At 47.4% G+C, this 16,194-nt stretch overlaps 1 protein-coding gene across 3 annotated transcripts in view; it reads right to left on the bottom strand.

The window, feature by feature from the left end:
* HTRA1 (HtrA serine peptidase 1) overlaps positions 1-16,194 on the bottom strand; it is an 80,365-nt gene that overhangs the window by 14,466 nt on the left and 49,705 nt on the right. The window lies entirely within an intron of this gene.

The raw sequence follows: 16,194 nt of genomic DNA, 5'->3' as shown, positions 1-16,194 counted from the left end.
ATGAGGCAGACATATAAGGATTTAAGAACAGAGTATACTATAAATTGGAAATAACCAAAATGAAATCTTGACTAGTATACGCATATGATACATTGGGAACAAGAAATGTTTAAAAGTGTAAGCTCCTTGTGGACAGAGAACACGTCACTTCTTTATTCTGAACTGCCCAAAAGTCTAGTACAGTGCACCACACCAAGTAGGTGTTCTAATAAATATGGCTACTACCTAAGCTTGTTCTCTAGACCAAGTGCTTAGTTTAGTGCTCTGCACACAGAAAGCGTTCAATAAATATGATCGATTAATTTCTACCTCTACGACTATAACAACCAATCCTGGTTGGTTCATGTAGTCAAATCTTCTGGAACGTTCTGGCTGGAGTAACATGGCAGTAACTCATCTTAATGACTCATTGGCATGGAAGAGTTAAACTAAATCGTTCTCAGAGTAGCTCACACACTAGGAGGATCTAGCCCAAATTATTGCTAGGGATCTTATCAAACTATGCCATTCCTCAAACATGGTCAAAAGTACTTTTACAGGAAAAAACTTTTCATAAGCGTTCCAAAAGACTTGCTTATTTGCTCTAAAGATAAGAGGAAATGACAACAGCCCAGGGTCCTGGCTATATCAAAGTAACTGTGCTACATAAACTAAAAGACCAATCGGTATTTAGAGAATGAATGCTTGGGTGTTAAAGAATAAAATTGATCAATCACTCAATCAATGGCATTTACAAAGGATTTACTCTATGCAGAGCAGTTGAGTTGGAAGACATAATCCCTGCCTACAAGAAGCTTACAGTCTAGTGGACAAGCTTAAAATCTAAAAGAGTTGAGGGCAATTATTAGATTTTGCCATTTCTTATTTGAATTATTCCAATGTCTGCAAATGAAGTAAATAGATAAATGGACACCCAATATCACAGCTCTCCTTTGTAGTACTTAGCAATGTTCAATTAGGAATTGGACACCAGTGTCAATCCCAAAGATAACAATGTCCAAATATTGATTTTGAGGTGAGTGCGCCATACTTAAGTTAAAAGAATGAAGGCTAGTGATAAGTAAAACCTGACGTGAGATTACAACTGAGAAGGAAGTCCCCTTATGAAACTCCTGAATTCGAGTGTGAGAAAAAGGGAAACTGCCTGAAAGAAGCATTTATGATGCTTTCATAAACAATCAAGCCTTCTAGATAGTCCAAAATCCAAGCTGATTTTCCTAATAATTCATGTCCAATATCAATTTAAATGGACCAGGGGGGTAAGGATGGTTTTTCAAATCAACTTGCTTAACACTTTCACTGCCAAATTGTATTTAACAAAGCAACAAGAGTTCATGGTAAATTTTGAAAACTTTTAAAAAATGTAATTGGAGGCAGAGATAATGTTAAAGCAGGTAAAAATCTCATGGTTCCATCTCTTTCTATTTTAAGATCATCCACTAGACTGTAAACTTCTTCTGGGGAGGGATTCCGGCTCCCTAATCTATCAGGATTAATTATTACTTTTTCAAAAGACAAAAATGATATTTCAGGGATTACTTTTTACAAACTTCTTTAGGTGCCCTGAGTTCTGCCTTACCAATCATGTTTGCTTTATAATAATAATAATTATTATTATTATTATGGTATTTGTTAAGTGCTATGTGCTATTCTAAGTGCTGGGGAAGATTCAAGGTAATCAAGTTGGACACAGTCCCTGTCTACACAGAGCTCATACTCTTAATAACCATTTTACAGTTGAAGTAACTGAGGCACAGAAAAGTGAAGTGACTTGTCAAAGGTCACACAGCAGACAAGTGGCAGAGCCCAGAATTAGAACCCACATCCTTTGACTCCCAAACCTGTGCTCTTGCAACTAGGCCACACAGCTTCTATCTTTATAGCAGCTTTATACCGAAAGCTTTTCTTTCCCAAGTTTCAGAAAGGAAAGAGCAAAAATTAAGGTAAATAAATAACTCCCCATATCTAGAGGGAAAAAATGCAATGTTTGAAGCACGTTGTTTTTCTGCCCATCCATTCTCAGTGCTCTGAGTCATGCCACTATTTTTTGTTGCTGAATCTCCATCTGGCCACAGGAGGAGAACGCTGAAATCCACCGCTGACACTCACAAGGCCCGCTCATTTTCACTGGCTTGAGTTTTCCGGCCTGGGCCTGCAGAGGCTGAGAGCTGTTTGGAAGTCTAATTCTGCATGGATTGGCTAGAACTCATCTGGGTGAATCAACATGTCTTCTGGAAACAGTTATGCTAACCTTTCATTTTCTGAAAAAAAATGCTCCTCTGTAGGCAACATTCGGCGGTCTTGTGGAGCATATGTGCTCTGTGCACAAACTTTCCAGAAGCAGAAGAACTCCTTGGAAAAACCCCTGGAGGATTCAGCACTTCAACAATTCATCTATAGGGACTGTCCACAAATGATTTAGTCTGAAACTGCTGCCTGACTGTCTGCCTGGAAAAGTGAAGTTTCATTCATCTCTTTCAAATTCTAAGAAATAGTTTAGGATTTAAAAAGATTCATTGGGCATAATGTATATCCCCAAAGTAAACATTCTTAAGCAAAATCCTAGTGCCCATGGGGTGGGGTGGATTTCACCGCAGACTCTCCCTAACCCCGACCATGACACCAAATCGGGCAGTCTTTTGGCTTAACTCCACCTCAACTTTACTTTTGCTAGAGTGGAATCTCATAATATATGCCTGTTCTCTCAATAGTATGTAAGACCTGTTGTATGCAAAACTCTGTGTTGGGTGTTTGAGAGTGTTCTGCAAATAGTAAGCACCCAATATATACCACTGATTAATTTGGAGAGAACAATACAAGTCAGACAAAATGTCCTGCCCTCATGGTGCTCAGATTTTAATGGGGCAAAGACTATTCTGTGTTTCTGTTGGACTGCACAGCTCTCTAATGAAAGAAGCAGTGTGGCCTAGTGGATAAAGCACAGGCCTGGGAGCCAGAGGACCTGGGTTCTACTTCCGGCTCCGTCACTTGCCTTTTGTAGGATCTAGGGCAAGTCACTCGACTTCTCCGAGGTTCAGTTTCCTCAACTGCAAATGGGGATTCAATCCCTGTCATCCCTCCTACTTAGACTGTAAGCCTCATGCGGGGTCTGATTATTTTGCATCTATCCCAACACTTAGTATAATGCTTTGCATATATTAAGCGCTTAAATACCATTATTATTATTACAGTGCTTGGCACACAATAAGCACTTAAATACCACAGTTATCATTAATTTAAACTGCCTGTAAAACTTTAGACCCCCATTTCAGATTTCAGAGAAGCAGCGTGGCTCAGTGGAAAGAGCACGGGCTTTGGAGTCAGAGGTCACGGGTTCGAATCCCGGCTCGGCCACTTGTCAGCTGTGTGACTTTGGGCAAGTCACTTCACTTCTCAGTGCCTCAGTTCCCTCATCTGTAAAATGGGGATGAATACTGTGAGCCCCACGTGGGACAACCTCATTCCCCTGTGTCTACCCCAGCGCTTAGAACAGTGCTCGGCACATAGTAAGCGCTTAACAAATACCACCATTAGGTTTGAGAACCAGAGTGTACCCGGCCCTGGGAAAGGAGGAGTAACTTTACAACTGACAATGACAACTGAGTGTACAACTGACAGTGCTCACAGGAGGTCTCCAACATCTTTATTCGGAGTTCAACTTTTTAATGGAACATGTGCTGCATCTGAGGGCTTTTATCCTCTTCTTTTTTCTGCTGTCTGAGTGTTGGATCCTCAAGCCAGGACAAGCAGTCAATAAATGACATTTACTGAGTGCTTGTTGTGTGCAGCGCACTGAACTGAACACTTGGGAGAGTACAAAACAACAGAGATGGTAAACGTGTTTTCCTTGCCTGTTACTAGGAGCTTAACAGTTTAGATAATGCCTTGGTCTTCTTTCTTTGAAACCTATAGCCATGTTTCTGACTGACCGATAGTGTGCAAGCATCATTTTTGGACAAACTGATGGGGCAAGTCTTCCAGGATTGTCCAAGAGAAGCCACGGATGCTCTGCTTCCAAAGTGATACATCTGGGTAGGTCTTGAAGAGATGACACTCAGCAGTGACCCCTCATAAAGGCCAAATTAATTCAGCTTTATAGGGCTCTAGGTGGCAAGGTTTTGTAAACACATGAATACAGTCAGTCACTCAATGGTATATGTGTGCAGAGCACAGTTGGGAGAGTACAAGATAACAATATAACAGACACAGACTCTGCCCACTGTGAGCTTACAGTCTAGAGGACAAGCAAAGCAGCCCTGTTTTCTGGTTCAACGTTCAAATTTCCCACCTCTCCCCTCCACCTCTTTCAGTCTCCTCCACCTCCCAGATCAGGGGAGGCCCAAATTCATAAACAGACAAGCATGACCTGTCGTAACTTGCCAGGGTGAGAGGCAATCTCAAGGTAGATTATCTGGATTTCACCTTTAGAATAGGTAAAATGGATGATAAAAAAAAAGGTCTAACCAGAAAACAGTATCGATCTTAAACTATTCACAACAGCATCCAAAGTATTAGCTGGGAAGAAAACACAATATATATACTAAAAAAAGCTGAAATCCAATAATTAATTAGCCCCCAAACAGCCTAGCTCAAAGCAATATTTGTGGAAAGCCGAGGGTTTAACTCATGAGAAAACGGTAAATATATTGAAACACAAGATCTGAAGCTACACGGATTAATATCAGAAGAAACCCACTCCGTTCCTTTGAGAGGAGTGAGGTAGGAGAACTAATCTTCAGATGGCACAATGACAGAGTCTGAGTTTGCAGAAAGAGGTTTGTAGCTACATTATCCAGAAATGAGAAGACTGTGTTCTGACTTTGATTTATGCTGCGAGGCAACTGGCAGTTCTAGTCCCAATTTTACTTAAGTAGAAAGGGATCAGGAGATTTTCTTGTGAGGTACTCAGAAATTCAGATTTTATTGCAATGGCCTGTGCAGCAGAGCTCTCCAAGAGTTCTGGGGACAGCTTTGCCATCACTATAAATAATGGTCTGAATCCACTGCTCTGAATAGAGGGTGCCAGAATGAAAAACTGAAACAGGCATTACCATATTAAGGAGAAAATAGAACTAAAATGTTCCCTTAATAATTAACAAGTTTCCTGTAAAGGGGCCAAAGAGCACAAAGACATTCCAGTTCTGCAAATTTTGAGAATACTTCTCTATTCTGAAAGAATTTGGAGTATTAAAACAATCTCCTTCGATTTATACCTCTGGACAAAGGTTTTATTTGTGGGAATGAAAACTGCTTTTCATTCTGCCTGGATTACATTATCTAATGAAATATTGATTTCCCCATAAAACTATAGGAAATGAATGCTGTGAGAGAAGCAAAAGTACATCAGCATGGTCTGCTTGAACCCAAATCTACAACACACATAGAGCTGAGGCCACGTCAGTAAGGAGATAAAGGTGGTGGGTGGGACGGAAAGGGCTGGAAGACAGAGAAAGCGGAAGGGGTGTGGGAGGAAAGGTGAAGGGAAGGCTTTGTTTTATGTGAATGGAGGAAGCATGGAGGAAGAAATGAGAGCATTAACTTCCACAATATAGTCCAATTCCATCTTGGATTCTGTGAGGAAACAGTTAAAAAGGCTATTTCTGCTAAGCCAGCTCCTCCTGAGACTAAGGCAACCTGGAAAAGCCCTGAAAGAGTACTGTACGTGCTGCCAGTATCTCTCAGTAGAGACATCCTTCAGGGTCACTCCTTACAAGGACTCTGCTACATCCACTCTGAGACCCTCCCTAGTCGGTACCCCAGACCGGATTAGCCCTCACATAGCCTACAGGACTAAACAATTTTGCAGGGCCCCGACAGATGTTCCTCATCTTCCCTCCCAAACCCGGTCCTCTCCCAGACTTCTCTATCACCGTGGATGGCACGACCATCCTTCCCGTCTCTCAGGCCCGCAATCTTGGTGTCATCCTTGACTCGTCTCTCTTGTTCACCCCACACATCCTATCCGTTACCAAGACCTGACGGTTTCACCTTTACAATATCGCCAAGATCCGCCCTTTCTTCTCCACCCAAACGGCTACCTTACTGCTACGGGCTTTCGTTATATCCCGGCTAGACTACTGTGTCAGCCTTCTCTCTGACCTCCCTTCCTCCTCTCTCGCCCCGCTCCAGTCTATTCTTCACTCCGCTGCCCGGCTCATCTTCCTTCTCACTGTACCTCGATCTGGTCTGTCTCGCCGCTGGCCTCTCGCCCGCATCCTGCCTCTGGCCTGGAGCACCCTCCCTTCTCATATCAGTCAGATAATTGCTCTCCCCCACTTCAAAGCCTTATTGGGGGCACATCTCCTCCCAGAAGTCTTCCCTGACTTAAACCCTCCTCTCTACTTCTCCCACTCCCTTCTCTGTCGCCCTGACTTGCTCCCTTCATTCATCCTCCCTCCCAGCCCCACAGCACATGTGTATATGTCTGTAATTTATTTATGTATATTAATATCCATCTCCCTTTCAGGATTGTGAGTTAGTTGTGGGCAGGGAGAACCCGGGCTTGGGAGTCAGAGGATGTGGGTTCTAATTCCGGCCCTGCCACTTTTCTGTTGTGTGGCCTTGCCTGAGCCACTTAACTTCTCTGTGCCTCAGTTACCTCATCTGTAAAATACGGATTAAGACTTTGAGCCCCAAGTGAGACAAACTGATTACCTTGTATCTATTCCAGCACTTAGAAGAGTGCTTGGCACATAATGTGCACTTAACAAATACCATTATTATTATTATTGTCTGCTTATTGTTGTATTGTACTCTCTCAAGAACTTAATACAGTGCTTTGCACACAATAAGTGCTCTATAAATACAACTGAATTAATGAAGTGTGCGAGCTGGGTTGTAGAAGGAGAGTAGCAAGGTGAGGTAGGAGGGGGGAAGGTGGTGGACTGCTTTAAAGCCAATGGTGAGGAGTTTTTGTTTGATGCAGAGGTGGATGGGCAACCACTGTTGGAGCTTTTTGAAGAGCAGGGTGACATGTCCTGAACATTTTGTAGAAAAATTATCCGGGCAGCAGAACGAAGTATGGACTGTTGTGAGGAGAGGAAGGAGGCTGGGAGGTCAGCAAGGAGGCTGATGCAGTAATCCAGGTGGGATAGATTGAGTGATTGCATTAGCATGGTAGCAGTTTGGATGGAGAGAAAAGGACGGATTTTAGCAATGTTGTGAAGGATGAGTCCAACAGGATTTGGCGACAGACTGGATATGTGGGTTGAATGAGAGAGAGGAGTCAAGGATAACATCGAGGTTCTGGGCTTGTGAGACAGGAAGGATGGTGGTGCCATCTACAGTGATGGGAAAGTCAGGGGGAGGAGAGGGTTTAGATGGGAAGATAAGGAGTTCTGTTTTGGGCATGTTAAGCTTGAGATGTCGGGAGGACATCCAGGTAGAGATGTCTTTAAAGCAAGAGGAAATGAGAGACTGCAGAGGGAGAGAGATCAGGGTGTGGAGATGTAGATTTGGACATCTTCCTCATAGAGGTGGTAGTTGAAGCCAAGGGACTGAATGAATTTTCCAAGGGAGTGGATCTAGATGGAGAATAGAAAGGGACCCAGGACTGAATCTTGAGGCTTTGTTTGGGTGAGGAGATTAAAGGAATACTAAAGGAATACTTTGAGTCTGATTGGGTAGGGTTGGGTCATCCCTCGACCCTGGTCATCACCTGCTTATTAACACTATTGTATTGTATCTAACTGTACCATGTTGCTATATTAGTGATTTCGCTTGTTATTGTTTATTGTCGTCAGTGCTGCCACCCACCTCTCTGGCCTCACCAGCCACCTGACTTTGAGTTTGATCAGGTTGGCCTTTAATCGAGCCTACCCCCGACCCTGGTCATCACCCGCTTTTTAACACTACTGTATTGTATCATACTGTATCATGTTGCTATATTACCGATTTCGTTTGTTACTGTTTATTGTTGTCAGTGCTGCCACCCACCTCTCTGGCCTCACCATGTCCCTCCTCCCACCCTCCTCCCTCCGGCCCCTTCCTATCCTCCCCTTCCCATTCCCCTCTCTTGCTCAGCTCTTTCCCGCTCTCTCCTCTGCCTCCTCCCCACCTCCCCTCCCCTGCCCTAGAACCCCACTTTACCAGCGCTACCCCTCTTCCCCCTCCCCCTACTCTCCCCCCCACCAAACCCGCTCCTCACCCCCTCCCCCTTCTCTCTTCCCCACCCACGCCCCATCCCAGTCCTCCTGTCCCACCGCTACCCCTCATCCCCCTCTCCCTGTCCAGGGCCCCGCCACTTCCTTCCCATCCAAACCCTCCCCTCCCCCCGCCCTTTCCCCTCCTCCCCCCCTTGCACCCACAGCTACTTTCAAGTGTGGCCTCTGGAACCCCCACTCTATTACAGGTAAGCTACCCTTTGTCCATGACCTTTTCTTCTCCCGCTCTCTCCTCCACCTCGCCCTTTCAGAAACGTGGCTCACTCCCGAAGACACGGTCTCCGCCGCTGCTCTCTCCGGCGGAGGCCTCTCCTTCTCCCACTCCCCCAGACTCACCGGTAAGGGAGGAGGCGTCGGCTTCCTCCTCTCATCCCGTTGCCACTTCCGCACTATCCCTCCTCCCCCCTCCCTCTCCTTCCCCTCCTTCGAAGCCCATATCATTCGCCTCTACCACCCCCTCCAGATACTTGTCGCTGACATCTACCGCCCTCCTGGTCCCACCTCTGACTTCTTCAACCACCTAGACCCCTTTCTCACCTTCCTTCTCTCCTTCTCTCTGCCCACTCTGATCCTTGGAGACTTCAACATCCATATGGATGTACCCGATGACTCCTCTGCTGCCCGCCTGCTATCCCTCCTCGACTCTGCTGACCTCCTCTTACACCATACGGCGCCCACTCACCGACTCGGTCACACCCTCGATCTCGTCATCTCCTACCGCTGCACTATCTCCTCCCTCACCAACTCTGAAATCCCTCTCTCTGACCATAACCTTCTCACCTGCCTCATCTCTCACACTCCCTCCCCCTGCAAATCTTCGCTACTGCCCCACAGAGACCTCCGTTCTCTCGATCTCATCCATCTTTCCAAAAGCATCTCTCCTCACCTTGCCATCCTGTCCTCACTTCCCACTCTCGATGATCAGGTCTCCGCTCTCAACTCCACCCTCTCTACTCATCTCGACTCTCTCGCCCCCCTTTCCCTCCGCCGCTCTCGCTCCACTAACCCACAGCCCTGGATCACCTCCTGCGTCCGCCTCCTACGCTCCTATGCTCGAGCTGCTGAGCGCTGCTGGCGAAGGTCCAAGCACCAAGCCGACTTCACACACTTCAAATTTATCCTTTCCTGCCTTAACTCTGCCCTCTCCTCCAGGCAAAACTTCTTTTCCTCCCTCATCGACACCCATGCCCGTCACCTCCGCCAATTGTTCCGGACCTTTAACTCTCTCCTTAGGCCCCCTGTTCCTCCCCCTCTCCCATCTCTCACCCCCAATGATCTGGCCACCTATTTCATCACAAAAATCAACACAATCAGGTCTGAGCTCCCCAAAGTCACCCCTCCGCCTCTCCCCTCTACCCCACCAACCCTCTCCCCTACTTTCCCATCCTTCCCTGCAGTATCCTCAGAGGAGATCTCCTCCCTCCTCGCACGAGAAGCAGCGTGGCTCAGTGGAAAGAGCATGGGCTTTGGAGTCAGGGCTCATGAGTTCGAATCCCAGCTCTGCCACTTGTCGGCTGTGTGACTGTGGGCAAGTCACTTAACTTCTCTGTGCCTCAGTTCCCTCATCTGTAAAATGGGGATTAAGACTGTGAGCCTCACGAAGGACAACCTGATTCCCCTATGTCTACCCCAGCGCTTAGAACAGTGCTCGGCACATAGTAAGCGCTTAACAAATACCAACATTATTATCTTCCTGCAGAAACGATCTGGGCATGTCACTCCCCTTCTTAAACAACTCCAGTGGTTGCCTATCAACCTCCGCTCCAAACAAAAACTCCTCACTCTAGGCTTCAAGGCTCTACATCACCTTGCCCCTTCCTACCTCTCCTCCCTTCTCTCCTTCTACCGCCCACCCCGCACGCTCCGCTCCTCTGCCGCCCACCTCCTCACCGTCTCTCGGTCTCGCCTATCCCGCCGTCGACCCCTGGGTCACGTCCTCCCGCGGTCCTGGAACGCCCTCCCTCCTCACCTCCGCCAAACTGATTCTCTTCCCCTCTTCAAAACCCTACTTAAAACTCACCTCCTCCAAGAGGCCTTCCCAGACTGAGCTCCTCTTCTCCCTCTACTCCCTCTACCACCCCCCCTTCACCTCTCCGCAGCTAAACCCTCTTTTCCCCCTTTCCCTCTGCTCCTCCCCCTCTCCCTTCCCATCCCCTCAGCACTGTACTCGTCCGCTCAATAGTATATATTTCCATTACCCTATTTATTTTGTTAATGAATTGTACATTGCCTCGATTCTATTTAGTTGCCATTGTTTTTACGAGATGTTCTTCCCCTTGACTCTATTTATTGCCATTGTTCTTGTCTTTCCGTCTCCCCCGATTAGACTGTAAGCCCGTCAAACGGCAGGGACTGTCTCTATCTGTTGCCGACTTGTTCATTCCAAGCACTTAGTACAGTGCTCTGCACATAGTAAGCGTTCAATAAATACTATTGAATGAGTGAATGAATGTTCAGTCATTCTATTCATTCAATCTTATTTATTGAACACCTACTGTGTGCAGAGCACGGTTTGCCAGAAGCAGCGTGGCTCAGTGGAAAGAGCAGGGGCTTTGGAGTCAGAGGTCATGAGTTCGAATCCCAGCTCTGCCACTTGTCAGCTGTGTGACTGTGGGCAAGTCACTTCACTTCTCGGTGCCTCAGTTCCCTCATCTGTAAAATGGGGATGAAGACTGTGAGCCCCGCGTGGGACAACCTGATTCCCCTGTGTCTACCCCAACGCTTAGAACAGTGCTCTGCACATAGTAAGCGCTTAACAAATACCAACATTATTATTACTCAGCACTTGGGAAAGTACAATGCAACAATAAACAGTGACATTCGCAGTCCACAGTGAGTTTACGATCTAGAGTGGGGAAGACAGACATCAATACAAATAAATTTACAAATACAAATGAAGTTACAGATATGTATGTAAGTGTTGTGGTGCTGGGGGGGGAAGAGCAAAGGGAGCAAGTCAGGGCCACGCAGAAGGGAGTGGGAGATGAGGAAAAGTGGGACTTAGTTTGGAAAGGCCTCTTGGAGGAGATGTGCCTTCATTAAGGCTTTGAAGGAGGGGAGAGTAACTGTCTGTCAGATTTGAGGAGGGAGGGTGTTCCAGGCCAGAGGCAGGACATGGGCTAGGAGTCAGTGGTGAGACAGGCGAGATCAAGATACAGGTGAGAAGGTTAAGACTAGAGGAGCGAAGTGTGCAGACTGGGTTTTAGAAGGAGAGAAGCGAGATGAGATAGGAGGGGGCAAGGTGATGGTGTGCTTTAAAGCCAATGGTGAGGAGTTTTTGTTTGATGTAGAGTGGATGGGCAACCACTGGAGTTTTTTGAGGAGCGGAGTAACATGTTCTGAACGTTTCTGTAGAAAAATGATCTGGGCAGCAGAATCAAGTATGGACAGGAGTGGGGAGAGACAGGAAGCCGGGAGGTCAGCAAGGGGGCTGATGCAGTAATCCAGGCAGGATAGGATAAGGGATTATATTAACATGGTAGCAGTTTGGATGGAGAGGAAAGGGTTGATTTTAGCGATGTTGTGAAGGTGGGACCAGGATTTAGTGAGGATTTAATAAGTGGGTTGAATGAGAGAGAGGAGTCAAGGAAAACACCTATGTTATGGGCTTGTGAGGAAGGATGGTGGTGCCATCTACAGTGATGGGAAAGACAAGGGGAGGTCAGGGTTTGGGTGGGAAGATAAGGAGCTGTGTTTTGGACATGTTAAATTTGAGGTTATAAGAGTACATCCAAGTAGAGGTGTCTTGAAGGCAGGAGGAGATGCCAGACTGCAGAGAGGGAGAGAGATCAGGGTTGGAGAAGTAGATTTGGCTATCATCTGCATAGAGGTGGTACTTCAAGCCATCGGAGCGAATGAGCTCTCCAAGGGAGTGGGTGTAGATGGAGAATAGAAGGGAACCGAGAACTGAAACTTGAGGGACCCCCCTGCAACAATTAGAGGGGGGGAGGCAGAGAAGGAGCCCATCAAAGAGATTGAGAATGAATGGCCAGAGAGATAAAAGGAGAACCAGGAGAAAACAGAGTCAATGAAGCCAAGGTTGGATAACGTTTCCAGGAGAAGGGTCCACGGTGTTGAAGGCAACTGAAAGGTAAAGGATTAGGACAGAGTAAAGACCAATGAATTTGGCAAGACAGAGATCACTGTTGACCTCTGAGAAGGCGGTTTCTGTAGAGTGAAGGGGACAGAAGGCAGATTGGAGGGGGTCAAGGAAAGAATTGGAGGACAGGAATTTGAGACAGCAGTGTAGATAACTCAGTCAAGGATTTTGGAGAAGAATGGTAGGAGGGAGATGGGGCCATAACTGGAGGGAGCCATGGTGTCGAGGGAGGATTTTTTAGGATAGGGGAGACATGGGCATGTTTCAGTGGGGAAGAAGCCACTGGAAAGCAAATAGTTGAAGATGGCTGTTAGGGAGGGAAGAAGGGAGGGAGTGACAGTTTTGAAAAGGTGAGAAGGAATGGGGTCCAATGTGCATGTGGAAGGGATGGATTTTGAGAGGAGGCTGGAGACCTCTTCTAGAGATTCTTCTGAGAAAAATGGGAGAATTGAAGTGGGGGCTGGAAGGGGGAGGAACAAAGGAGGGGCAGGGGCAATTTTAGGGAACTCACACCAGATGGGGTCAATTTTCTTAATAAAGTAGGAAGCCAGATCACTGGGGGCAAGGGATAGGGGATGGGGATTGAATTAATGAATGAGCCTTGGGGGGCAGGGGACCTGAGGAGGGAAGTTAAATGTCTGGAACAACTGGCTAGGACAATGGGCATGAGTATTAATAAGGGTAGAGAAATAGCTTTGCTGGGCAGAGGTGAGGGCAGAGTTAAAGCATGCAAGGATAAACTTAAAGTAGACAAAGTGGGCCTGATGTTTAGATTTCCGGTAGCAGCGCTCTGCAACTCAAGCACAAGAGCAAAGGAGGTGGACTGTGCTGGTGATCCAGGGCTGTGGGTTACTGGTACAAGGGTCAACGAAGGGGATAAGGGATGGAGTGAATTGAGTTCAGTAGAGAGGGTGGTGTTGAGAACGCCTATTTGGTCATCAAGGGTGGGTAGTTTGGGTATGGAGAACTAAATGAGGTATGATGAACTGAGAAAATTGGATGGGGCTCAGGGATCGGAGGTCTCTGTGGGGCAATAGTACAGATTAACAAGGAGGAAGTGTGTGGGAGAGAAGGCAAGTGAGGAGGCTGTGGTCAGGTAGAGATTGTACAGTGGTTAGAGATGATGAGATCGAGTGTATATCCAAGTTGGTGAGTGGGCGAGGTAGGGTGGAACTGAGGAGTGATAGAAGGCGGGCAGCAGAAGGGTCATCAGGAGCATCTATGTGGATATTAAAGTCCCCAAGGATCAAAGTGGCCATGGAGAAAGAGAGAGGAATATGAGAAAGGGATCAAAATTGTTAAAGAAGTTGATAGTGGGAGCTGGTGGGGGGTAGATGACCCTTACTAGAATCTGGAGTGGGTGGTAGAGGTGAATGATATGGGCTTCAAATAAAGGAAGCATTTGAAGTGGCCAGAGCACAGGCCTGGGAGTCAGAAGGACCTGGGTTCTAATTCCAGCTCTGCCACTTGCCTCCTGTGTGACCTGGGGCAAAAATCCTCTGGGCCTCAGTTACCACACCTGTAAAATGGGAATTTAGATTATGAACCCCATGTGGGACTGGACTGCTTCCAACCTGATTAGGTTTTATCTACTCCAGCGCTTAGTACGGTGCCTGGCACATAGTAAGCGCTTAACAAATGTCAAAAAAAACAAACAACAACCAAAAAACTATTTCATACTGTACGTGACATATTCAGCTTCACTCTGATCTTGCCCCCAAACCAAAGTTCCCCTTCAGGGAAGGGCATGACACTGGTGAGACTATGGAGCTTTCTAGTTATGTGCTCAGCCAGCAGTCTCCTCTATCCCAAACCTGGCTCCCTCATGCCATTCTACTGGCTTTGCCTCATCTCCACCTTGCATCATCATGGGAGAATGGTGAACAGGGGGAGTAGTGGTAGGTCTTGGAGCAGAGGAGAAGAGAAGGACAGGGAGACTCAGGTAGGGCCCTACAGAACGGGAGAAATGGCGGACAGAGAGAGTTGGGTTTTGCCCCAAAGCACGGGAGAAGTAGTGGACGGGAGCGTAGTGTTAGGTCTTTGAGTGGACAGGGAGAGTCAGGTAGGGCCATAGAGAATGGGAGAAATTGGGGTCGGGGCAGTCGGGTAGGACTCTAGAGTCAGGAGAAGCGATGGAAGGGGGAGTCACAGATGCTTCCAAACCCCGCCGAGCCTCCCGATGCTGCACGACCACGGGAGCCAGCCAAGGCATCTGGTGCTGTACAATATGCACAGCTCCCATGTCTCACACGGGTTAGGCTGAGTGAGGATGATGCCTGAGCAAGCGCTCATAAGCTGGGCCGGGAAAAGGAGCAGGAAGGGGCGGAGGTGGCAGAGGGCTGGGGATGAAACCTATCAAAAAACAACCCTTGACTCCTGGAATGCCTGGGAAACTTGCCACACCCGACCCCAGGCCAGGCCAAACAGTTTAGGGGCCACGTCCTGGTGACTGGCCCTGGGCTAGCACGGGGCGGGGGGAGACTAAGGAGTGGTTGGAGCCACTCTTGCAGAGGAGCGGTACCCTTGCAGGGGGGCAGCCGCTCCACTGAGCCCACCCCCTGCCAGTGGCTCCGGCCACAGCTCCTCCAGCTCCCTCATTGCCTCCTCACCCGAGGGGATACAGAGAATGACGAGCCTGACCGGCTCAGGACTCGCTCCCCATTGAGAATGCCCAGAAAGTGGGAGAGAGGGCAGAAGGGACACCACCAGTCAGTTCCCCTGCAGCCTCCATCTCGCCTCCCGCACAACCCTCCTGGTTCTCACCAGTCACCCTGCCTGACTCCCAGGAGAAGCTCAGGATGGACAGGATGCCAGGAGGTAGAGGTGGGTGAGTATGACACAGTAAGCACTCAATAAATATGATTGATTTGAATGAAAGTGCTTACTATGTTCTAACTGCTGGGGAAGAGCCCGGCTCCACCACTTGTCAGCTGTGTGACTTTGGGCAAGTCACTTAACTTCTCTGTGCCTCAGTTACCTCATCTGTAAAATGGAGATTAAGACTGTGAGCCCCACGTGGGACAACCTGATCACCTTGTATCACCACCCCCAGCACTTAAAACAGTGCTTTGCACATAGTAAGCACTTAAATATTATTATTATTATTATTATACAGGTCCAGCCCCACACAGGCTCATAACCTAAGAATAAGGGAGAACCGCATCTTATCCCCAATTCACAGATGAGAAAACTGAGATACAGAGAGATTACATGACTTGCCCTAGGTCACCCAGCAGACCCTTAAAATAGCTGGGACTAGATAACTTGGTCTCCGGGCTCCTGGTCCAGGCTGTCCATAGACCACACTGCCTCCCTCTCAGCCTAAGTGATTCATTTTTGTCTGTCTGCCTGTCTGTCTCCCCAGTTAGATTGTAATCCTGTATCTAAAAACACTCATCTGATCAGGTCAACCTCACCATATGAGGAACAAGAAACTATTTCACAAACCCAAACTACTGATCCTTGTGGGTTGGAGACCACAGTCCTAAGACCCACCTTTCCACGGCAAACCAGATGCCAGAGCTGGTTTTACCCCACAATCAATGATATTTATGAACGCTTACTGTGTGCAGTGCACTGTACTTAAGTGACTGGGAGAATACAACCGAGTTGGTGAACATATTCCCTGCCCATGAGGACCTTACAGTCAAGGTGGGGAGACAGACACTAAAATAAATTACAGTTGTGTATATAAATGCTGGGGGCTGAAGGTGGGGTGAAAAAAGGGTAGAGATCCAAGTGGAAGGATGACACAGAAGGGACAGGGAGTAGGGGAAATGGGGGCTGCCCAGGGCACTATTTGTCAGGGGGTCTCTTCTCTTTTTCCAACTTCCACTTTCCACCTTTGGCTCATGGGCCTTCTTGCACCCCTTCCTTCTGCCTGAGCCTGTCACTTCCATTAATAACCACGTCTCTTTGAAAATGACTTCAGAG

The sequence above is a fragment of the Ornithorhynchus anatinus genome, chromosome 16 (genome assembly GCF_004115215.2).
Source record: "Ornithorhynchus anatinus isolate Pmale09 chromosome 16, mOrnAna1.pri.v4, whole genome shotgun sequence".
NCBI classification, from domain to species: Eukaryota; Metazoa; Chordata; class Mammalia; order Monotremata; family Ornithorhynchidae; genus Ornithorhynchus; species Ornithorhynchus anatinus.
This window is presented reverse-complemented; position numbering and strand designations above follow the sequence as displayed.